The 24,754-nt window shown below is 37.1% G+C and overlaps 1 protein-coding gene and 1 long non-coding RNA gene across 8 annotated transcripts in view; one reads left to right on the plus strand and one right to left on the minus strand.

Moving 5' to 3' along the window:
* PDE4D (phosphodiesterase 4D) overlaps positions 1-24,754 on the plus strand; it is a 1,454,760-nt gene that overhangs the window by 1,042,536 nt on the left and 387,470 nt on the right. The gene's annotated exons all lie outside the window — the stretch shown is intronic.
* On the minus strand, positions 7,948-20,616 carry LOC117203421 (uncharacterized). Its single transcript, XR_004486173.2, has 2 exons — positions 20,509-20,616; positions 7,948-8,156 (listed from the first exon to the last, which is right to left on the minus strand). It is a non-coding gene; the product is annotated as an uncharacterized LOC117203421 (long non-coding RNA).

A 24,754-nucleotide genomic window follows, 5' to 3' on the forward strand; every position in this document is an offset into this window, starting at 1 on the left:
GAACATTCCAGCCCTGGGGTTGCCATTGTCTCTGACTTCAGTGTAGGTTCAGAATCACCTCAAAACAGAGTTAGAACATGAAAGTTAGCCTTTACATCACTAGCAATTTTTAACATATCACACTAGGCTCTCCATGTCAGACTTGGAAGTAAGGTATTACAGGGATGATTGGGGTTAAGTTACTCAGGACCTAATGATGTTTATAAAGGTCCATTTGTCTTTACAGGCTATTGAAAAACATTTCCTGTGCTGTGACTAAGGAGATACTGTAAAAGAGCAATTCAGTAGAAGTGCACTGTCCTAACACTTAATAATGCAAATTCAAATATACATGCTAAGCCAAGCAGGAGCGATAAAGGAGAGAGAAATACCAATTTAAAGAGGCAATTCCGTTTTCTCCACCTGCTACCACATTGAATGAATCTATGCCCACTAGTTAGTGTGAGGTAGGAGATGGGAGTCTTTTGCTCTCTCCCCATCTCAGTTCCCCTGGGCCTGCCGTAGCATGAACATCTTGACTTACATTTGGGTGATTTAAGGGATTCTCCATGATATGGAGATGTGGAATGGATTCTCCATTCTCCATGATATTGACTAGACTAATTTTCGCCCCAAGGGCTGATGTTAGAACGTAACCTAAGTAAGATCTCCCCCCACTGAAGTTTGTATTACTGTACCATCAAAAGATGTATCTGTGTTTATAGACATTCTTATATTTGATTTGAGAAGGAACTCCAATGTTGATAGTAAATATAATTAGCCTCATTTGCAGAGTTAAACAGATATTAGGATTGCATGCACACCAGGAAAAAAAAAACTGTCACACAGGAAAGTTCTATATGAAGGAGCATTTCAACTCATGATCCAGCTGAGTTACATTTTTCTATTCAACTTTCTGTAAGTATTCGTTCTATATCATTGCATATGGAACTATATGGATACAAAGATGGATCACCCAAGGAACCTCTACTCATGGAGCTTATAGTCTAATGAGAGAACACAAGTACTAAACATAAATAACTGATGCACAAGATCCAGATATCAGCAAATTCATTTATTTATTTATTCGTTCACTCATGTATTCACTCATTCAATGAACATTTACTGAACAGGAATTGAGTTCAGAGCTTTCCACTATGATTGTACAGCTAGGTAAGACAAATTTCCAGCCTTCAAAAAGATCACAGTCTACCTGCTCTGGCAAAAAATTAAATTAAAAAATTGAATTATAACCACATAAAGACTTTAATGATCCTCTAGGGACACATAGGGCCAAACACCACCACCTGTTCAGGGAAGGTCTTACAAATTAAGTCATGAAAGAGGATGAACCATTCTCTTTAAAGGCAGTGCCGAAAAGGGAACACCTGGCAGAGAATGAACTCCCAATATATAGCACTTTGTAGTTTACAAAGTAGATTTCCATATATCATCACCTTTGGTTCTCACATCAACTGATAAGAAAACTGAGGGTTCAAGGGTCTTGCTCACAGCCAGAGAGTTACTTAAATGGTAGAATTTGTACTCAAGTCCCAGTCATCTGTCTCTACATTTTGTACTGTGTACCCCTAGGAAAAGCAGAAGCAAAACCCTTTGGCAGCTCTGAGAAGGCAGAGTTTACTTCCAACTAGGGATGCCGTAGCATGCTTCATGGGCAAAATGACATTTGGTCTTGAAGTTTGCACTTAGTTTTGTGGAGTTGAGAATCTGGCAAATGTATGGTTATGGGAAGGTAAGTGAACATTGATAGGGAAAAAAATAAGTGTGGCCAAAACTTAATGAGCTTGAGAAGCAATCATGGGAAATAATATTGGAATGAGTGAGACTGTATTTTTAGGGTCATGAAAACCAAGCTAAGGAATTTTTTCTAAGCTAAGGTGAGCTATTGAAGATTTTGAGCAGGGGAATTCTATAATCTTAGCCTCTGCTTAATGAAGAATCAAATGTCACCAGTGAAGACATAGTTTGGAGCAGCAGAAGCTAGAGTAAGGAGACCAGTGGGAAGGGTTATAGCAATAATCTACTCTAGAGGTAATAATAATACTCCATACAAGATGATGGATCAAAGTATTAATTTATGTTATTCTTTTTGTATATTTTACATTTTCTACAATGACTGTATAAAAATTTATGAGGAAAAGTAAGGTTGTCTCTTTTAAAGAGAGCATATAATTAGGGCCTAACATGAAGTGGTACATGTAGTAATAAATTAATAGGAGGGAGACATGGAGGAAGGATCAGCAAGACTTGAAAATTTTTGTGAGAAAGAAAAAGAGGATGCCGTTTCCGTGGTGATACCTGGACATCACAACTATTCCTGAATTTCTGGCAAAAAGAATTGTACAGTTAACAGAAATAGGGACTAAGAAGAGGAGCATCGGGCTTCCCTGGTGGTGCAGTGGTTGGGGGTCCGCCTGCCGATGTAGGGGGCGCGGGTTCGTGCCCCGGTCCGGGAAGATCCCGCATGCTGCGGAGCGGCTGGGCCCGTGAGCCATGGCCGCTGAGCCTGCGCGCCCGGAGCCTGTGCTCCGCAACGCGGGAGGCCACGGTGGTGGCAGGCCCGCGTACCACAAAAAAAAAAAAAAAAGAGGAGCATCAGGTTTGAGAGTAAAAATAATGACTTATTGATGAATAAACTGATTTTGAGAATTTGTCGGGACAAGTAGATGGAGAAGAGCAAACAAATATCAAAGAAAGAGTGAAAAGAAGTCAGCGTTGGAGATATGAAAACTGAAGAAGGCCAAGCGAAGGTCTTTGGGGAACATCTACATTTGGAGTTAGACTTAAATTTAGCAAAGCTTAATTTTTTGTCAGAGTCAATCACTTTTTTGTTTATTCGTTTCCAATTCAGAACCTGACTTTCACCCTGCAATATATTGTGCAGACCTCTGAATGCATCTTGAATAGAAGATAAATAATTTTCAGAAACATTCAAAATACATCAGACTTTGTCCCTAAATATTTTATTGCTGAGGTCACTCAGATGCTGGCTGAACTGTAAGATTGTAAGGCTTTGTAAAATGGCATTTATTTTTAAACTGACCGTGAATTTCAAATCAAATTGTCATAGTGAATCCTGAATCTTTTTGTAACCAACAAAGGCTTTCACAAAGTAAATATTAACAAGATGATCCAGTACTGATCTGTTCTACTACTATTATTTTCTCAGAAATAAATATTAAATGAGAATGTTGAAGCGGCACAATTGCCAGAAATCAACCAAAAACGGCCTAATGTTTAGGGATGTGTTGACTACGGATAGAACTACATAATTTTGGAATTATAGAGGACAACAGAGAAGCAAGCAACAAAAAATAACATACTGTGACCCAGTCACTGGAGAGAAGTATGTTCATAGCTGCACAGTGAGAATTAGCTATGAGACTGTGTTCTATCCTTTTCTGTTGTGTTGCTTGTAAAAAACAATGTTAAAATAGACTCTTCCTTTTAAGCAAACATTTCTTACTGGAAATTCAGTAGGCACACGTTTGTCTTGTTTGGCCAGATGGGGGTATTTGTCTTACTCCCTTTTAGTAGTTCTGAAAGCACTTTTATCAGTAGTTAGATACAGTCCTTTCCCAGGAGCTTGGGTGTTTTATTGAGGCTGTTTCAAATGCCCTTAATGTCCTCTCTAACGGATTTGTTTATCTGTTTCCCAAAGCCCTCTTTTCTCTTGGCCAGAGAAGTTACTTTTCATGTGCCTTATAGTATGAGGACCTCATTGCTACAACCTATAGTTTATAGCACTTTAGTATTTCATACATCCTTTTAATATGATATATATCATATATAACTTGTAAGTAAAAATTTATAGAGAATTTATTGCTTGCGATCTCCTTATAGAGAATTGTTATAAACAGTGCATAGTCAATACTTGAAAATAATAATTAAAAATTAAAAAGGAGTGAAGTAGATCAGTTTATCTTTCGCACTGAGACTTCATATACAGTAGTCTCAAAAATTGGAATATATCTTGGAGGTTGAAATTATTTCATACAGATATCATATAACTGTGGAAGTATAATTTTATAATTTTATCCTATGGGGTGGGAAGACATGGGCTACATTTTCTACACCAAGAACACTCTCTAACCTGCATGAAAGTTTTTATGAAACCTAAAAACCAAAGGAGGATTTAGTAGTAAGTTAAGAACAGAGTGCTTAATTGAATAAAGGCCAGGAAACACGCACATTCTTATAATGGCATTTGGCTACGAATTCACTGACCTGAAGTATTCTGTGGGTAGATCCTAAGTATGTCAAGGGAGCTGGCATAGAGAGTGGAAAAAATACTACTCCCCTTAGCTAGCAAGTAGATGTGAATTTCCGACGTCTGACTTTGGTCATTCTGGGATGAATCAAATGTTTACTCTGACCAATTTAAAACATCTGGATAATTCCAATTTGGGGGACATATTGCTTCAGATACACTGAATCCTGAAAATTGGTAGAATTTTACATTTCTTCTCTTGATAAATGACATTGCCTTAATTTTTGTCATACCCAAAGATTCACAAGTCCCTAGCCCTTGCACTATTCTTTACATTAAATTCTTCTACCTTCTATTACACATATAACTCTCAGAAGAGCAAATGTCTGGATTATTATCAATAGTTCTCAAACACACCAAGGTTTCACTATCAGACTATAATCCCCCATTAAAAAAAAAAAATCCAGGCATACAAGGCTATACTTTGTTATTGAATAACTCCTAGTTTTCTAGCTACTATTTTCCTAGAACAGCTCTGAGCAGTTCTTGGTGGGGTCTCCTCTGGGGTTTTGTTTTTGTTTTTTTTGTTTGTTTGTTTTATGGTACACGGGCCCCTCACTGTTGTGGCCTCTCCCGTTGCGGAGCACAGGCTCCAGACGCGCAGGCTCAGCGGCCATGGCTCACGGGCCTAGCTGCTCCACGTCACGTGGGATCTTCCCGGACCGGGGCACGAACCCGTGTCCCCTGCATCGGCAGGCAGACTCTCAACCACTACGCCACCAGGGAAGCCCTCCTCTGGTTATTTGATAAATCAGTTCTAGATTGAGATTGACATGAAGCTACAGCTTGAGATGAAAGATAGAAAACAGCTGTGAGCAAAGTAATTCACCTTTGAAAGGTAAACAAATACAAGACATACCAAGAAAAGGTAGTTAGAGTTGTTGTTTTCCCGGAAAATGGTGAAAGAGTTGACCAATATAAAAGAGTGGGGAGATTAACAGTCAGTCACATCCAGGGCTCAGCGTCCCATTGAATTAAGACAATTTCTATATTCTCTACAGATGTTGTCAAAAATAGTCATCCAGAATGGAAAAAGAAATAACCTGTGTTCCCTTAACTATGTCATTTGTCTTGTCATGCAGTTGACCTCTCATTTATTTATTTCTCAGTATTTACACCTACAATAGCCAATAGAAATACTATGCAAAACACACTTGTACTTTAAAATGTTCTAGTACCACATTTAAAAAATAAAAAGAAACAGATAAAATTAATTTCAAAATATTATAATCAATAATTATTATTGTAAGCAATATATAAAATTATTAATGAAATATTTAAAACCTTTCCTCATTCTGGGCTTTTGAAATCCTGTCTGTGTTTTATATATTGATTTAGATGCTAACTTTCCATCAATCTTGCTAGATCTAAATTTAGATCTCATAAAATTTACAAAGAAATGTAGATTCATTTACTCAAGTTTCAGATTTCCAATAACTGAATCAGCTATCAGTTTCATAATTTAAATATTAATTACTAAAAATTAAATTTAGTTCTTCAATCACACTAGCTCCCTTTTAAGTCTCTATAGCCCTGTGTGACTGGTGGCTGCCGTATTGGACAGTCCATAGTTAGATTATCTAGGTTTGAGCTCAGGCTCTGCCACTCACTTACAGTGTTACCATAGGAAAGTTGATTTCTCTTTTTGTGCCCTAGTTTCCTCATCTCTCAAATGGAGATAATAATAATACCTTCATCTGATGATTATTATGAGAATTAAATGAAATAATGCCAATTATACATATAAAACACTTAACACAGTGCCTGGTATGTAATGAGCTCTCAACAAATATTAGCCTTTATTATTACTGTTGTTTTTATTGTTATCATGTATTTGCTCTTATGATTTATAACATTATCAATTCTAAGTATCTGGCAGAAGTAAACGTCTCATCTTTGGGGTTCGTAAAGCAGATAGATGCTGGACCAAATGCAAAAATGTAAGCTTTTTTTGCTCCAGATCTGTATCTCTAACTGCCTAGATATCCTACTGTTCAAGTGTCAGCCTGGCTAACCTGAACTCACCTTTCTTCTTGAATCAGTTCTCCTGAATAGGACTCACATATTCCTCTTCAGGACAATGCCATTTTCCCATTTACGTAAACTCAAAACCTTAGAGTCATCACTGAATCCTCCTCTCTCCCATCTGACCCTCATCAGTCAGTCATTGTCAAGTCCCTCAAGATTTTCAGTATAAAAACTCACGCTTCCCTGCCTTTTCATTTCCACTGCCACTACCTTTCCTCTTGCTGGAGAGCTGAACTGATCTTCTATTTAATGAATTGGAGTCTCAGTTTCCAGTCTCTAACCATCGTATTGTGCCCATTGGATGCTACTGAATTAATCTTCTGAAAATGATATTTTCATCATATAATTCCACTGTTTGAATCCTTTCTTCATTGCCCATCACTTGCAGAATAAATTCATCTCCTCTATGAAACCTTTCTCAACAATTCCTATGCCCATGATAGGGGACCCAAATGACGACCCCCTTGCTGTGTCACTGTGACTGTCACTCAGACTTCTGCCACAGCCCCAGAGCATTATTCCATGTACTGGGGCAAGTGGACCTGTAGCCCTAGAAAGACAAAACCTATTTTGTTGCCAGGTTTGTTTTTTGGGTTCTTTGTTTGTTTGTTTCTTTTACGTCTTGATACTTCCACAGTGCAGCACAGTGGTTCCTCAATAAACTCATTTGTTTTATGAGCTATCGAATGACACTTCTGTGTCTGGCCTTCAAGGCCTCTAAAATTAGCCCCAATCTACTATTCTGGTCTTATCTCTGGCTTCTCAGCCACATCATTTATCTCTAAAGAAATTGGTTTGTAGCTGTCTCACAGATCTGCCTTCTCTGTTTCCATCTCCACGTCTCGGTTCACCATCCCCTCTCCTGAAGTATCCCTCTCTCCTCTTGACCTGCCCAAATTCTACCCTTTTTTCAAGATTCAGCTCATCCTTCTGACATGGTAACATGCACAAAGCACCATGCACTCCACCATGTTTCAGAGTCAGGATTGCATGACCTCAAGGAAAGAGACCAGGCTTGGGGTCCGAGTGGATCTATTTGTTTTCCTGACCAAGCTGCCTACCTTCTCTGAGCCTCGCATTCTTCCTCTATGTAATTAGAGTAGCAAAGCCTAAGTTTCAGGGCTGTCTTGAATATTATGACTAATGTATATACTGGCATGCAGTGAGGGTTCAGACGGAATACGTGAGTTCTCTTATTTTCAGTTCCATCATAGGGCATCTAATCATGCAGCTCTTTTACCGTGAGATTTCACTGTCATTTGGATCACTCTACAATACACGCTTTATTCCCAACTAGACTACAAGTTTCTGCGCTAAACTAGCACTTAGTTGAATTGTGGGCACACATACACAAACAGATATATGTGTATATATTTATAGACAATAAAAGAGAGAAGGATGTATATTGACTTTCATGTATATTGACTTTAATCTTCCCAAGAAAGCACCATTTTACGAGGAGGTTGATAATGTCCCTATTTTATTCATGAAGAACTGAGACTTGGAGAGTTTGAGTCCCTCCCAAATCAATCCAGATCATGGTGATAGAAGCAGGAAATTCAAACAATGCTGACATATCTTCCCCAAATCTATTTTATTTTATTCTTTTCCACATTTCACATCTGTGAGGTCCTCTGCCTAGATCAACATATATGCTCACCCCCTGTCTATTTTGATCTGCGTGCACTTGGCAGCCAGGTTCAGGGGTTGTGGAGGGAGGTGGATAGCTGTAGGAAGGATACCACATAGCGTGGGAGGCAAATGAAGGACCCCTTCAACAAGACAACCATGGCAGTTTTCGTTAGGCCACTCAGCATTGCTGTCAGAAATGACAGATGATGCTTGAGTTCCTTTTTTCCTGAAAAAGAGTAAAAACGGCCTATAGGTAAATACAATGAATACATATACACATAATATATAACAAGGCTTTGCTGCAGACAATGGTTTTGTGATTGGAAAATCCTAAAATTTAGTTTATTTTTATCCAAATGCTCTCTAGTATCAGCAAAGTTTAAGGTTGGCTTAATTTCACATCTGGAGCATGATGCAGCACCAGTCATGCCAAAATAGAAAATTTTCAAGGAAAGATACAGAATAAAGAAGACCCCGTATAAATTATCATCTTAAGGTTAATCTTACACACATAGAAAATCCCCTATAGCCAATGGAGGAGGAGGGAGATATATGCACAGAATATTCTAGAGATAACAGGTGATGATTTCTCATCAAGAAATCCCAGGTTAAACCAAAATCGGTCCTCATATTTTAGTAAAGGACTGAGATAGCTTACTAGTAAGTGAAATGATCATTTATGTATTGCCTTATAATCATTCTGCATGCACGTTGTATAGATGGTCAAGGCAGAGATCAGCAGTGCAAAGTAACAACCTCTCATTGCTTAAGTTCAGGTTAATCATTAATATTTTTCCATGGATCAATACCCCTTAGAAGCAAGAGTTGTAGCCATGCTCTTCAACTCCATGTGTTTGCCAAGTGTGAAAAGCCATGGGCCAGACTTGTTGGAGCTTTGTCATATGCTACTTTGTCACAAGCTCTTCTTAGCTCTTCTCTGTGAATGGTTCTTCCCCCGCCCCAGTCCTCCTCAGCCTGCCCTGAGAGGGTAGATGTGGGTGTGTAACTATGGGGGGGGAGTCCTTTTAATGCTGCTCAATTCTTAACTTTCCTCTTCAATTGAAAGTTGAGTTGATATATTCCCTGAAATGAAATGGTGTAAGGAAAAGTAAGATATGACAACCCTTCTAAGTGTGTGACTTCTGAGTAACAAAAGTGACTTTTTTTTTAAAGTGTGAAACATGACATTTTATGTAAAAGATGAGATATGTTAGTATCCACTTGGAAACATTCTGTCAAGTTTTTTCAGAAGAATCACCATTAAGGTGTTAATAAATATTTTAAATTTTAAATTCATAGATTGGGTCTGACTTACCTTTGTATCCCTTGTGCTGCTGAACCAGAAACCTTACGAAAATAGATGCCCATTAATTGTTATTTAATAAGTGAGTGAATGAATTAATGAATATATATATTCTTTTTTCTATTCTTTTCCATTGTAGGTTATAGCAAGATATTGAATATAGTTCCCTGTGTTATACAGCAAATCCTTGTTGTTTATTTTATATATGGTAGTGTGTATCTGTTAATCCCATACTCTTAATTAATCCCTCTCCCCTTTCCCCTTTGATACCCATAAGTTTGTTTTCTATGTCTGTGAGTCTGTTTCTGTTTAGGATACAGGATATTTTCAAGATGCTTGGAGTAGTGTTAAGAATTTTTTAAAAAGTTTTTAAACATACCTTTGTTATGGGCTGAATTTTGTCCCCTCACATTTCATATGTTGAAGTCCTAATCCCCAGCACCTCAAAAAGTAACTGTATTTGGAGGTAAGATCTTTAAAGATGATTAAGTTAAATGATTTGTTAAAGGTGATTAAGCTAAAAGTTTAGAGTGAGCCCTAATCCAATATGACTTGTGTCCTTATAAGAAGAGAAAATTTGAAAACACAAAGAGAAACACCAGACATATGGACACACAGAGGGAAGACCAGGTGAACACACAGCAAGAAGGCAGCCATCTGTAAGTCAAGGAGAGAGGCCTCAGAAGAAACCAAACCTGCTGACACTTTGATCTTGGACTTCTAGCCTCCAGAACTGTGAGAAAATAAATCTCTGTTGTGTAAACCACCCAGTCTGTGGCGTATGCTATGGCAGCAGGAGGAAACTATACAACCGTCTTACGCTGCAAACTTTGAAAATCCTCTCTTAAAATGATGCTAAGAGAATAGAAGGGTATAAATCCCCAAGAATAGAGGGATGAGGAAGGAGACAACTGGACATAAGAGAGGAGTATTTTAGAAGTGGAAAGTAGAGAACTGGAATTAGCAAGGTTGAGAATGCTAATTACAAAATGCCCACAGAGGAGGGTATCAGGAGAGGCAAGCAACTCCCTTTGTGGAAATCTGGAAAGACTTGGGACTTGAGGAACCAAGTGTGCTTAAAAATAAGTGAAGATTGTTGGAAAATCTGCATATGAAGTGGAGGCTTCCGCAGCCCTCCTCTCACCCTGCGTAGCTAAGAGACTGATTCCATTCCATTCTCATCAGAACACTGGAAATGTATTCTATGAAAAAATTAAACAAGAGGGGTTCAGCCTTGGAGATACCAGATACAGTGGAAGGTGAGAGATTAAATAAAAGTCTATCAAATGAATACCAAAGCCCTGGCTTCCCTAGTAGCATTTTAGGACAAGAAGTCTGCCAGTTAGTCTTAAAATGCCATGGCAGGAGATTGAAGAATCCTTCTCTAGAAAAATGGAATCACCACTCACAGAAAAGACCTACAGATACTGGGAGTACACTGTTGCCAGTGAAAAAGGCAAAGTTCTTTATTTCCCAGTTAACCTACAGTGAATCCCAAGAATCCACGAGCCCACTTAGGACATGCAAAGCTTCTAGTCAGCATTTTAGTGCCTCCCTCTTTAAAATGAATGAACTGCCAAGGCTCCACAAACCTTTAAGGAAACTCCCCCAAAATAAAGTATAAAACAAATGAAAATAATAAAGCAATGGACAATTTAAGAAACAAATAGAAGTTTCAGGAAAAAATATGATCTTCTCAAGAGGCAAAAACTTATTACATTCATTAAACAAGATGATAACATACAAAATTAACGAGTAAGAGTAAAAAAGAGTTATTAAAATTTAAGACAATGATAAAATTAAAAATTTAATGGAAGAGCTGAAAAATAAAGTTTTAGAAACCTACCAACAAAAAGGCGAAAAGATGGACAACAGAAGTTAAGAAAATTGGAAAAACAATTCTGTGACTAAGCTCTAACTACTAGGAGTTTGAGAAAGAAAAACAGAGAGAGAAGAAAAACAAAGGAAATGAGGTCATCAAAGAAATAACACAAAAGTTTCCTCAAATTGAAGAACATATTTTTTTTTCATTTAAAAGGTCCATAAGTACCTAGAACAATGAAGGAAACAGACCCATACAAAGGATATATCTTGACATTTCTGATAGGGCCTCATGAAATATTGATTTTATCCTCTAAAAAGCACATTGATGCCTAGGAGACAATGGAGCAATGCATTCTAAATTCTATGTGAAAATGATTTGCAGCCCAGAATTCTAAACCCAGCTAAATCGTCAATCAAGTGTGAGGGAACTGATAAAATAATTGATATGCTTTACCCAGGCAGAAAATATATTACAAAGAGCTTTTGAAAATTACTTTGGAGAGTTCTGGAATAATTAGTGATAATGCCACATAAAGTTAAGCAAATAAAAAGGAGGCAATTTATAACTCCAGAAAAAAACAAAAGGTTATTCAATAAGTGAAACATAATCATGGTACACTATTTGGCTTATCAGTAAACATTACTTCCCAGGGATAAAAAGATAAAACCTGAATATCCATTTAACTATCAATTGTTAGGTAACTACATTGAGAGGATAGAAGGAACTAAGTGAGGAATTGAGATGGTAAAAGTGTGAAATGCTCTTTGTCTATAATGGGAAGCCAGAGGTATGGAGTTACATAGCAGAAGAAAGGACTAAAAGAGTTTCAGAGAGAGTGAGAGGGGTGGCACAAAGGACACCTGTTTCTAGTTCTAAGCTAGTATAGTACAATTTTGGGGGGAAATGGGTTAAATAATTCTTTTGAGAATTTAAAAGGAACCAAAGCAACCAAATTTCCAAATATGATAAATGTCCTATGTTTATTGGCATGATCACAGTTAAATGTCTTGGGTTGGGGTTGTACAATATTAGAGTGGGCTATCCCATTTCCCCTTTAATACTTGGTAGGTTTAATAGCATTACTAGCTGTAGAGAAGGGACTGATGGTGCTCTTTATTGGCAGAAGTGAGGCTGGCTTCCCCTAACCTTTCAGGAGAGAGAAGTCATGAACCAGTCAGACTAGCAGATTCAGTGCTGGTTGATGAGTGAGGTTTCAGACATTGAAGGCAGTGTGTTGTTCAGGTGTTAGATTATCTTACTGATTCTGGTAGCTTGGCCTCTGTGCACTGGTGCCAAATCAAATCTCGGAGACAGTTTTAGGTGAAGTAGAAAAGAATAGCTGTATTGCTTTGCCAGGCAAAGGGGGACACAGTGGGCTCCTGCCCTCGAAAACTGAGTGTCCCGATTCAGTAAGATTTGATGAGGAGTGTTATAGCAACTGTTCAAGGGTGGGGTTGCTGATGAAGATTAGGGTGTATGCAGGGCCTGCACTCCTCTGATCTGGTCTCAGGTAATCTTCTTGATGAGCTTCTCTGGTTCCTGGCTTCAGGTGGTCTTCTCTGGTATGAAGAATGCTGACATCTTCCATTTGTTGGGTTTTAATTCTATAAATAGCTTAAAGACATTGTTATGTATATCCCTTGAGGCAGAACCAGGACCCTGCCCCAAGACTGCACCACTGTTTCTTGGCTGCCCCTCCCTTGTCTTTGCATTGCTTCCCAGATTAGCGACTGTTTGAATCTGCCCTTTGGAACTCAGGGAAGTTCATGAAGGCTGGAGTAAAGAAATGGGGGACAGAAAGGCTTCCTTGCCCAGGAGCCCCACAGGGTTCTAGCTCAGTTTCACTACTACAGCTCTCTAAAGATGATTTATAAATGATGCTTTCCATTTCCAGTCTTTTCACTTCTCATGTAAAATAATCAGGATAAAAAGAAGTCGCTATATCACTTTGAGTTACTGCATTCACACTTAGAGGAGGTTATCCTCCTTACAAAGAGTGAAATAAGCATAAGCAAGTTGGTTTTCTGTGCAGGGCTTTGCAGAATACATCTGACTTGTTTACAGTCACACTTTCACTCTCAGAATTACCATGACCCAAGCTGTTCCTTGCAGGTTTGGAATTCCCTTTGCCTCAAAAGCATCTAGAAAAAATTGTTTGACCTTCACCATGGTTGGCAGAACATATGCTGTGAGGGCTCCTTGATTTGACAGAAAAGTCCTGTGCTTTCCAGCGTACATTCATTTGGCTTGTTGGACTGCCAGCCTCCCTGAAAGACTGGTGTGTTGGAAGTAGAGCAGACAGAATCTCACAATGTCAGACTTTTCCCTCTAGAGCAGCACAATTCTGTTGCTGAAAGGCAAGGACCAATGCCGTCATGCTGTTCCCTCTCTCTTTTCTGTTAACTTGGAAACCCAATAGCTGCAAGAATGACATCAGCAGAGCTAAATGTAAGTGAAGTCAATAGAGAGAGACAAAGAGCCCAGGAGAAGCTTGTGTATCTCAATGTGATGCCACAGAGTTCCACACTATAGGCCTGGTGTTCTGGAGCTCATCTCTCACTTGCCCCTCTCACTTGCACGCTGGCATTATTCATGTACACATCTCTCTCCACCATGGGATCACAAGTTCCTGTGAAGGTGGGGCCTGTATATTACCTCCACCTTGCATTTCACCCACTACTTAGTGTATAGCTTTGCACATAGTGGGCCCTCAAAAAACAGATGTTAAATGTATTCTCCAATGGACATCATATGTTGTAAAACACAGTCCCCTCGGTGTTAATTCCTTGTGGTCATAACCTGTCTCACTTACACCTGCGTTTCCAGAATGCACTGTCTATGGCCTAGCACACTGGTGAAGGGGCCAGGCTTTGGACTCAGTATCTAAGTTAAAAGCCCAAGCCCTCACTTATTAGCTGTTTGTCCTTGGGTTCTTAGAGTTTTATCACCTCTAAAACCAAGATGGTAATGTTAACCTCTGTGAAGGCTAAATGAGATGATATCTGTATTGCAGATATTAATATGCTGACACATATTAAACTCACAGTGTTTGCTGTTATTACTGTTACTGGCATTATCCATTATTACTGTTATTAATTTCCTAATTTCTAAATGAAAACAATAAAAATAATAATGCCAATCTTACAGGGCTATTGTGAGAATTAAAATAGTTTATATGAATATATATTTATATATATGTATATACTATCTGTATATACATATATATTCATACACATGTATATGTGTATATACATACATATACATATATGCACACATACACATATATATGTATAATAGTAACTAACATAATAACCACTCATGTTAGTTTTTATTGCTGTTAGTATAAAACAGCAATAATGAGTATGAGTAATTATTATTATAGTTTTCTCTTATATCTAAAATGAGGTTGGTAATGCTAAGCTTATAAGGTTGTGGAAAAGATTTTAAAGTTAATGTATTTTAAGGTCTTGGAACTGTTCCTTGTTGATGGTGAGCACTATAAAAGTGTTTACTTTTGTTATTTTTACTGGTAATACTAAAAAAAGATGATTATATAGTAAACATGTAAAATACCATATGCTCAATAAGTTGTTAACTCACTTTGGTATTCATTTCCTGGTACACTGATAGCATTAATGGAATGACTATAAATGACAACACATGCTTTAACGGTAATATTAATTATCTTTCCACATACTGGGAAAAAAAATTCCAGGATGGCAAAACATCTTGGTCCAGAATTCTGCCGTCAGCAAAACAATAAGATGTGAGTGAGGAAAATATGCCTAGAGGAATTGTGAGGGTGGCATTTTGCCTGCTATGAATAGTGATTTGCCAATTTCCCTCTCAACAACTATGACAGTGACACTGATGCTAGTGGAACAACCTGCATAATGCTTCAGGGGCACATCCTTTCTCTGAGGCTGCAGGCTCGCAGAGGAGACAGGATGCATGCTTGATTCCACCTGTTGTCATTTATCTGCCAGTACAGATAGCAGGCATCTGTGGGGCTAACAGACTATCTTCTAGCAACTCAAAGGAAACCCCCTCAGAGTATTACAGGTGGAAAATACCTTATGATCCCTTCAATCCAAAGAAATGAGTATCCAAAATTTGAAACATTAGACTCCAAAGGCAATGGCCCCTTAATAACAGAATAAAAAAGAAAACTTCCAACTTTATAGACTGAAATTGTTTTAAAGAGTCTGGAGAAAACTTTTATCAATTTATCTTCCACTTTTAATGAAAGTACCTGTTTTCTAGAATGACAAAACTTTGGTTTTAATCAAGTTTTAGAGGAAGGGCAAAGAAAGGAGACCACCAGTTATGTTCTTAGTGCTGTCCTTGGTGCTGCCCTATGTTGAAGAAGATGAATTTTATACAGCTTTTGAATTAAAAATAACCAGAGTCTTTTTAAAAATTAATATTATACAAGCCAGAAGATAGAACTACTTTCTCTTTACTCAGAGATTTCCACAGAGTATATAAATGGTCTGGACATAGAAAGTCAGGAAAGGAAAAGGAGAGAACCTATTCAAATATTCATGGTGCCGTTTATAACTTGTGTTCACTAGAATGAGATTACCTTAGATTCAGAATGGAGAGGGAAGGGACACACATGGAGTGTGGAAGCAGCCAGTTTCAACACACTGCATCATGTGCACTTGTGTTTGAGTAAGTGTGTGTCCTTCGTATGGGGGGAGAGAGGAGTTTTTTCTTCACATCTCATTCCAACCACTTGACCTATAGTTGAGAATCTTCTCTTCTATACCCTATTTTTATCTCTTGTTCTATATATTCTGTTCTTGAGATGGTCTTCATCATAATGTGCCTTTTCATAGGTGGTATATAAACATGATGCCAAATTGAATCCTCATCTCTGATATTGATCTCAAAGTCCTTTTTCGTTATCGAATACCTTTGAATCTGTGTCTTCAAACTCAGCTTATATTCATCAAGATCAGTATATTTCTTTCTACATGTAGGTCTTCTGATCTCTTAAGTTGACTCTTTCCCAAGTTCTCTTAGAACATGGGGAATTACCATTCTCTTAATCAACCACTATAGAAATATCAGTCATCATTACTCTTTCTTTTCCTTCGTTTCCAATATCCAACACATTCTTAAGTCCTGTTAATCCTTCCTTCAGGCTCTGCTTCCTCAGCATGTGAACCTGCCACAGTCCTCGTTGTTTGTACCTGGACTTGGACAAAAGATACTGGAATGTCTGCATCTAGTATTGTTACATCCGTCCTACTCACTACTCCCAGGTGATGTGGTGAAAGTTCTTATTTGATCCTCTCACTTGCCATTCAGGGCTCTCTCAGCAGAGGTCACACATCAATGGGGGTCAGGCAGTTGGAGAAGGCAGGTGATGATTCTGACCCAAGGGAAAGTGCACCCTGCTCTGCCTGCACAGCTACTTCTAAGCTCCTAACTGTTGTTGCATGTGAAAGCACAAGCCAGTGTTGGCAGAATTTCTGATTTTTCAGGAGAACAAATAAACCAAGACTTTAAAAAAAATGTTTATTCAATAGATATCTATTGTAGGCATACTAAGTTCCAAGCTTTATTCTATGTGTTGGAGGAGATACAGCAATGAACAAAAATTGTACCCTCTTGATGGTTATATTCTTGTTGGGGGAAAAGATAAGAAAATAATAGAGGGAGAGAAAGAGAGAGGGAGAGAGCGAGTGATTTTTGTGATCAATGCTATGAAGAAAAATGTATTGGGAAAGAAGTTAATGAGTGTGTGTGTGTGTGTGTGTGTGTGTGTGGTGGAATTTTCAGTAGGATGGTTAGGAAAGATCTTATTGAAAAGGTGGAATTTCAGCACACACATGAAGGAGGTGGGTATATGAGGGAAGAGTGTCCTAGGCAGACGGAAAATAAGGAGTCTTGCTGCCATGTTTGAGGAAGAGTCAGGAAGCCCTGAGGGCTGGGGTGAAGTAGCAAAGTGGAGCACAAGAGGAGACAAAGTTGGAGATGAAACATAAGTGGGTAAAGGGGGTAAGGGTGGGGGCAGATAAGTGGCAATTCTTGAAGACCTTTGTGGACCTTCCTAGTGACTTTGGTCTTAATTCTGAGTGAAACAATAAGCCAGCAGGGAGTTTTGAACAGGTTTTAACAAGATCACTCTGACTACTAATTTCAAATAAACTTTAGGAGGTTAAGGGAAGAAGCAGAGAGTCTAGAGGGGACATTCATCATGAGAAATGATGGTGGTTGACCACGGTTCTGGGCTGAACAACTGGAAGGATGGAGTTGCCAAAAACTGAGATGGGACAAGACATCAGAAAAAAATAAGGCTTGGAGAGGGAAGATTAGAAGCTCTGTTATGAACATATTAAATTGAAATGTTTATAAGGGGATGTTGAATAGACAGTCTGACTTGTAAATTTGGGGTTCAAGGTTGAAATGGAGGAAAATTCTGAATTTGGAGAGAGACAGCTAGACCACATGCCTCAGCTCTCTTTCTCCTAAGATGAACCCTTTTCCCTGAGGTCTTTGTGATTTTTGTTTTCAGTATCATCATCTTTTAATGAGGCAGAGACTGCTCCTCTAAACCCAATTTATCCAAATATGGGGAAAAAACAAAAAAGCCCTCTGTTTTTCGGTGTCAACAACTGAGACAAAGTAGACATTTTTAAACAAGACTTTACTGACGAAAGGAAACATGTAAAATCAAAACAGCATGAGACTAGATAATTTGACTTATTATAGGAGCTATTTTACTCAAATTCAGCCCCTTATGAAAAGCCTTCCCTCTGGCTCTCACTCCACACCAGGCAGCAGAGGCCTTACCACAAAGATAAATTCTTCTCTCAAGAGAGAGAGAAGCATGACAGGGAAGCTTAATCTCCTCCTATGCTTACAGCTCACCTCCTTCATTCTGATTTTCTATCCAAGGACCTTTCTCTTCCTTTGGTGATTGTATACTGGGATTTAGTACAACATTTAGGAAAGAACCACCTACCCTCAAAATATCCAAATATAGCACCACAGTTCCAATACTTTAATAAGAGGCACATGCATATATCATTAAGTTAGAGGGATTATTTAATCACAGCATGAATCATACTGTGTCCTCAATAAACATTAATTACCTTTCCTTCCCCGTGGAATGGCTTTCAACACTCTATAACTCACCCAGCCTTAACTGCAGGGAAGCCATTTTCTTGCATGCCATGACCACATCATGCCAAGCTTTTTCTTGTGATATTTGCCCTTTCTGGAATATTTCCCCTTACGTTCCTCTCATACAAACCTTGCAGTTCTTTATAGGTCGAACCAACATCACAAGGTCTTTTATCTAATTGAATCCCACATTGATGTCTCCTCTTCTTTGTACACCTATAATTTGTCTATACCAATCATTTTTCATGTAAATATACTATGAAGTGTTTGGGTATGGAAATTTTGTCTTCCCTGAAGGATAAAAACCACGATTTGCTTTTTAAACTTTAACTCCTTTTTAAAAAATTCATCAGCATGCATAGCACAAGGCTGTGTATGTAGGAGACAAATAACAATGTGGTAATAATGTAGTAAATAATCTGTAAATGTCTGCAATATCTGTTCATTAATCCATTCACTAGAAAAACATTAACACTTTGTCAGGCATTGCTAGATATTCAAGCACAGAAATAAAACAATGTTGGAGAACGATTTATTGTGAATATGAGATTTTTAGATGAAGAAAAGATGTTAGAAATAGCTTTTAAGAAGCTGGTTTGGTAAACTCGTGTATCCAAGATTATAGAGAGCCATCTTGTGGGCAATTCAGTTTCTCACTCAAATAAGATCTTTAAATAGAGTTTATATATATAAACTTTATATAATTAAGTATATTTTAACCAGTTCTCTTTACAGTGTTTTTTAAATTTCTTAAATATCTAAAAATAAAGGTCCCAGCAAAGAAATTACTAAATGTCATACATATGACTTATGATACTTTCCATAAAACATAAACTGTGATCAGAAGATAAAGAGCATCCTTAGAGATTATCTCCTCAAATGATCTATCACTTTTTGGAGGTTTAAGGGTACTTTGAAAATTTGATTAAATCTGTGATTCTGCTCTCTTGAGAAATGCAAATATGCATACAATTTTGCATATAATTTCAGGTTCTTCAGCAACTCCCCTGCAGTTTACTCATGAGCCTGTTCATGGACTTCATATTTTAAAATCCTGTATTTTACATAATACACAGGAAGGTCTAGCAGATTTGGGTGAAACGAAAGATTTGATCCCATTATTTCTCCATCCCCAGAAGCTCATGGTCATACATCAGCTGAATAAAATCATGATGAAATATTTTTGCCATATTGTTTGTGTCTCTCAGCTAAATCTTAATATTTATAGTGTTTAGTTTCTTAAAGTTCCTGACATCAACAAAGACAGTGTTTTAATATTAGGTCATGTCATTCATGTTGTGTCAAAATCTTTGATGTTTCTTTTCTCTAAAATAAAAGATATATTTTGGAATTACATCTTAGCCTTGAACCCACATTCATGGGTAAAGGAAGTCCTGGCAGTATGAGGTTGATACATTTGAGCAAAAGGTCCTGAACCATATGCTACCCTATACATATACATACAATCAGACTATTCTCTGTCTCCTCTTCCTTTCTCACTGAGAAACCAGGTGCATTCACAAAAATCACCTCTTTTGGTCAGGACCGTTGGAGCCCTTTTTTTTTCTTTTAATACAATACTTATGATAGTTTATGTTTTCTTCATCTCTTGCTACTAAGAACTCTAGTAGCCTAAGTCAGTATGTCCCAAAGTAAGTTCTGTGGAATACTAGTTCCATATAATATCAATAGGTGCTACAAGCAAAACGATTCTATGGTCAAATAAGCTGTGATTCACAAAATTAAACTGATGTATAACTGTAAGACTCCTAAAGTCTTTAACAGACTAAATAAATATTTTAAATCTCCAGGAAAGAGGTACCATATGCAGAATATTCCAAACTTTATTAAATATGGAACTTTTTTGTTTCTTTATTTTCAGAGTATCTAATGGGTTTGGTGCTCCACAGAGAACATTTTGGCCCAAGCTAAACTAGAAATACAAAGATAGATTTAAAAATACACAGGGATTTCTTGAACAAGTTTCAGGATGGTGAGAAACTGACTTATAGTGTAGAATGTTCTGGGCAAGGAAATTTTACATTAAATGATCATAATTCAAATATTATAACTAATTTTAATTTAGTAGGCAATTTGATCTAATAGATAAAAGCACTCACCTGAAAGTGAGCTACTGTGTTTTGTTCCTCAGTACAGTCATACTGTTTTTCAAGTGATTAGCAATTCATTTTACCTCTCCAGTTAAGTTAAAGCAATTCTTTAGGAGTAATAGAAACACTATGATTCATATAAAGCTCAGTTTAAGATGCCTTGTGCAGCAATTCCCAAGTAGTATTCTAAAAGATGACTTACTCTGATATTAGCTGATGTCCATGGGGAATGGTTTAATTTTTCTGCAAAAGTTCTCCACCTTCTAGAATAGCCTGATTCCAATTATTATATCCAAAGCTCTTAGAAGTCCTGCAATGAAAAAAAATGTTTTTCTTCAAAACTGTCAAGCCAATATCTCCCCCATTGTTTATATTTTACTCCCCAAAATATGTTTTTTAATTCACAGATTTCCTGGGTCCAGGGAATCATTTAAGTTTTTGGTCTAAAACTCATCTCCTATGTTCAGATTATATATGAAAAAGGACTCTATTCATAGAGAGAATTGGCCTTTAGACCAATTCTGCCAGCCCTACTGGCATCTACAAGAACTAGAAAGCATTATTTACAGAGAATAATCCACACAGTGATAATTAAGGATTAGCTATGCTTATGATGACAATTTTGTCTAATTTACTGAAGAAAGAAGAATTAAAATGCACTCTGATTTGAGATTTACTGATCTTTTTCTTTTCTCTTGCAGGTAAGTTTGGAAATAATTTATTTTGCTTATGGAATAGAGGTATGGTGTCACTTTTTTTTAATTTTAATTGCTTTTAACATTGGGCATGACAGATGATACGTTTCACCATGCATTTTGTTGCTGCTGTTGTTGCCAGTATTTGAAAGATAACATTGCGGGTTTCTTTGATTCAGAGTTTTCAGTATGTGATTCCATAAAGTAAGTCTATGCAGGGTTTGTATTTGGGTTTGTGTTTAAATGATTTCTGTGTCAGATACAAGGATGGAGACTGTAGTAGGAGAGTGAGGGAAATATAAGAAGAGTAGATAATATGAAATTAGTGAGAAACTGTAAGGCTGAGAAGGGCAGCAAACTTCAGTTCCAGGTGTGTAATCTACGACGACCATGAATGCGTATCACAAAAATAAGACGCCTTTTCATTAGCAGAGGTAATCAACCAGAGACTGTTTTCATTCACTTTTCCAAACCTGTGGTGTTGTGTTTTCTTCTGTTATTGTACAAAATTTCTGGCCAGGGTATTGTTGATGTATATCTTTGTAAAAGGAATGGCTATAACCACTGTGAATCAGAAGTCAACTTTTAAGTTAGAAAACAGTAAAATAGGTCCACTCCCTGAAAACCATATGGAAAAGAAAAAAAAACTCTAATGAACTACAATTAACCATTTCCGATAAGAAGAAGGAAGTTTCAGTAAATCTTCTAGATACACAAATGAGAAGATAAAATATCAGAGGGGCTTAGGAAGAAGTGGGATTTGTCTTAGGGAAGGAAGGTAGCCTGTTAAGTTGCCCACATAGGACTATGGCCTTATTATTGTACATTATACTTTCATTCATATATGAAAGAAGTGATTGAGATTTGAATCAAGCTTGAAACTGAAGTAAGCTGCATGTTAATTATAACTGATATGTTTACTTTATTCTAGAAAGACTGTATGAGTTTGTAAAAGCAATTGCAAGCTTTAGTATTTATTAAATGTATAAAAATAGAGAACTTGCTAGTCTGAGTTCTACCTAATCAATAAAAGATGATTTGCTCAGGAGGCAAGAGAGTTCTTGGGCCCTTGGTCTTGGTGGGTAAAGAACTTTAATCTTGTTTTATTCTCACTGATATAATCATATCAATACCAAAGTCATCAAGAAGGAGTCAATATTGTCACCCTGAGTAGGCGTGTAAACGTTTTCACTGAGAAATACAAATTTGGTACTTGAACCACAAAGCTAATTGACATGGCTACTACTCTTTGTTTGAACTAGTATTCCATTGTTTAATGGAAAGGAATGGAATTAAAGGACATTGTAAAATGTCATGATATCGTTAGGAAAATACATGTATTTTTTTCCTCTTCCAATCTAAGTATCAGAGAGATTCTTTAACCCAAGGATAAATCAGTAAAGTTTTTCTGTGAAGAGGTAGATAGTAAATATTTTAGACTTTGTAGGACATAAGGTCTCTGTGGTACAACTCTGCCTTGTAGAACAAACGTAGCTACCCATAGACAAAATGTAATGAATGAGCATGGTATATTCCCATAATGCTTTATTTACAAAAACAGGTGGTGGGTGGGATTTGCCCTGTGGTAGGTTTGAAATGAAATTAAATGAAGAATTTTAAGTAATCTTTAAAATTTTTGGAACAGTGTATATGTTGGCCACCTTTTGCTGTAGAGAAACCCTGGTATAAGTAAGAATGAAATGGTGTTCAGCTCTAGTTTAGAAATGTTATAAACTTCTCAAAAGGTTGGATGAATTTAAACACTAGAGGGCACAAAAGGATATTTTTAAGTCAAGGACCTTTTCTAAACAGAACTCTACAATTGTGAAACACTGTCTCAAGTCAAGTGCTGTGACCTCAATGTACTTAATTTGTCAGGGATGTGGGCCTGCAGTTCCAGTAACCTCGCCAGCCACAAGAACTTGAAGTAGTTGACCAACTCTGTGTTGCTATAGTAATAGCCATATGTCTTTTTTTTTTTTTTTTTTGCTTGCTTGCTTTTTCATAAAATGTGGCCCAAATTAAGGATTTATAGGGCAGAATTTTTTCCGTCTTATAAGAGAAGAATCATTTTTTGATTGCTCTAGGTTCTAATTTTCATGTGGTGAGAGTCTCTTTGTAGTAAATAACAAGTTATTTTCAATTATCTTTTGTTTTACTAATCCTTAGAAAAGTCATAATAAAATAATGCATATATAGTTTTTCTTTGATTTTTGAACTCATTTGAGGGTTTTATTTCATAAAAATGATTAAAAATCATTAGGAGCCTCTAGCCTCAAAAATACTCCTACCCTTTAATCTAGTAATTCTACTTGTAGGTATTTGGATTAGGAAAGTAATCTGAGATATTAAAAAGATTTATGTTCAAAGATATTCACCACGAAAGTACTTACAATGTTGAAAACCTACATATACTCTAATTCTGCCACATAAACTAATGTTTAAATAAATTTTCATATTAGACAGAAAATCTTACCAACCATTAAAAATATTTTCAAATAATTTTAGCATATGGGAAATTGCTTATGGTATAACATTAAAGACAAAGCAGAATCCAAAATCTTATACACTAAAATCTCAATTGAATGTTAAAATTAGATGCATATATAGAGATATGTATGTACATATAAAAATAAGGAAAAAATGAGCCACAAGACTTACAATCGTTACCTCTTGTGTACTTGCTCTTTCTTTTTTCCTTTTTCCTTTTCTGCATTTTCCAACTTTTCTATAAGGAATATTCATCATTTATATAGTCATGAAAAATAAATGTTACTCAAACAGAAAACTATTTCAGTATTCTCACAACACTTTTTTTAGGTGTGATTTTTAGGTTAATGCTGGTAAAAGTCAGCAAGGTTATAAGAAAAGTCTATTATTGTATGCATCAGAAAATCCATTTAAATGAATTATTGATTGTTAGGCAGACACACCAACAGAGTCACCTTTTTAGGCCTGCAGGACAGACTTCTGTGATGTGGTTGAGTAGTAAGAGGGGCGCAGAGGCGGGGGAAAGAAGACCAGTGAAGCAAGAGCCTTCTGGAAAGGCCTGGCGTGCTGAGTTTTAGCACAAAACCCCCCTGTAAGCTCCCTAGACTGTGGTAAATCAGGACGTTTGCAACAGGCTTGCGTGCGCGTGCACACGCACGCGCACGCACACACACACACACACACACACACACACCTCTTGGAATCATTCTTCCTCCCTTCACAATCTGTCTGGTGCCCTGGCCTTTCCTTGCTAATGAACTTCAGAGTATGTATGGAGAGGGGCTATAGATAGAAATGCGAGAGACTGAAGGATGCTAAATTGGATTTTGCCTTGAGGACAGAATTCCTGGGAAATGACTCTGCATAGAATATCAAAGGAAATCCCATAAATAATATTGGCAAAAATACCACAATCATATGGAACAAAGCAAAATATTGTCGCTAGTGTCAGTTGAGCTTTTCCTCGAGACATTTCTAGTAGGATGAATTATTTACTAAAATTGTAGTTTTATCTTTTTTTACTTTATAAAAAGATAGCTGGTTGTAACATTTGTGACTATAGAGAATAATACTGGAAAGCTTGAATATAGCATGAGCATAGGCACACAGGTTGAGCTACATGGAATTACTGCTTTCTTCATTCACTGTGGATTTTGTAAATTTCCTTGGAGCTTTTAATCCCTAGTACCTAGGAGATTGAGAACCATGTCTACATGTTTACCTGGCAAATAATTTGATGAACTGAGTGAAAAGGTGTAATTG

The sequence above is a fragment of the Orcinus orca genome, chromosome 3 (assembly GCF_937001465.1).
Source record: "Orcinus orca chromosome 3, mOrcOrc1.1, whole genome shotgun sequence".
In the NCBI taxonomy this organism is placed as follows: Eukaryota; Metazoa; Chordata; class Mammalia; order Artiodactyla; family Delphinidae; genus Orcinus; species Orcinus orca.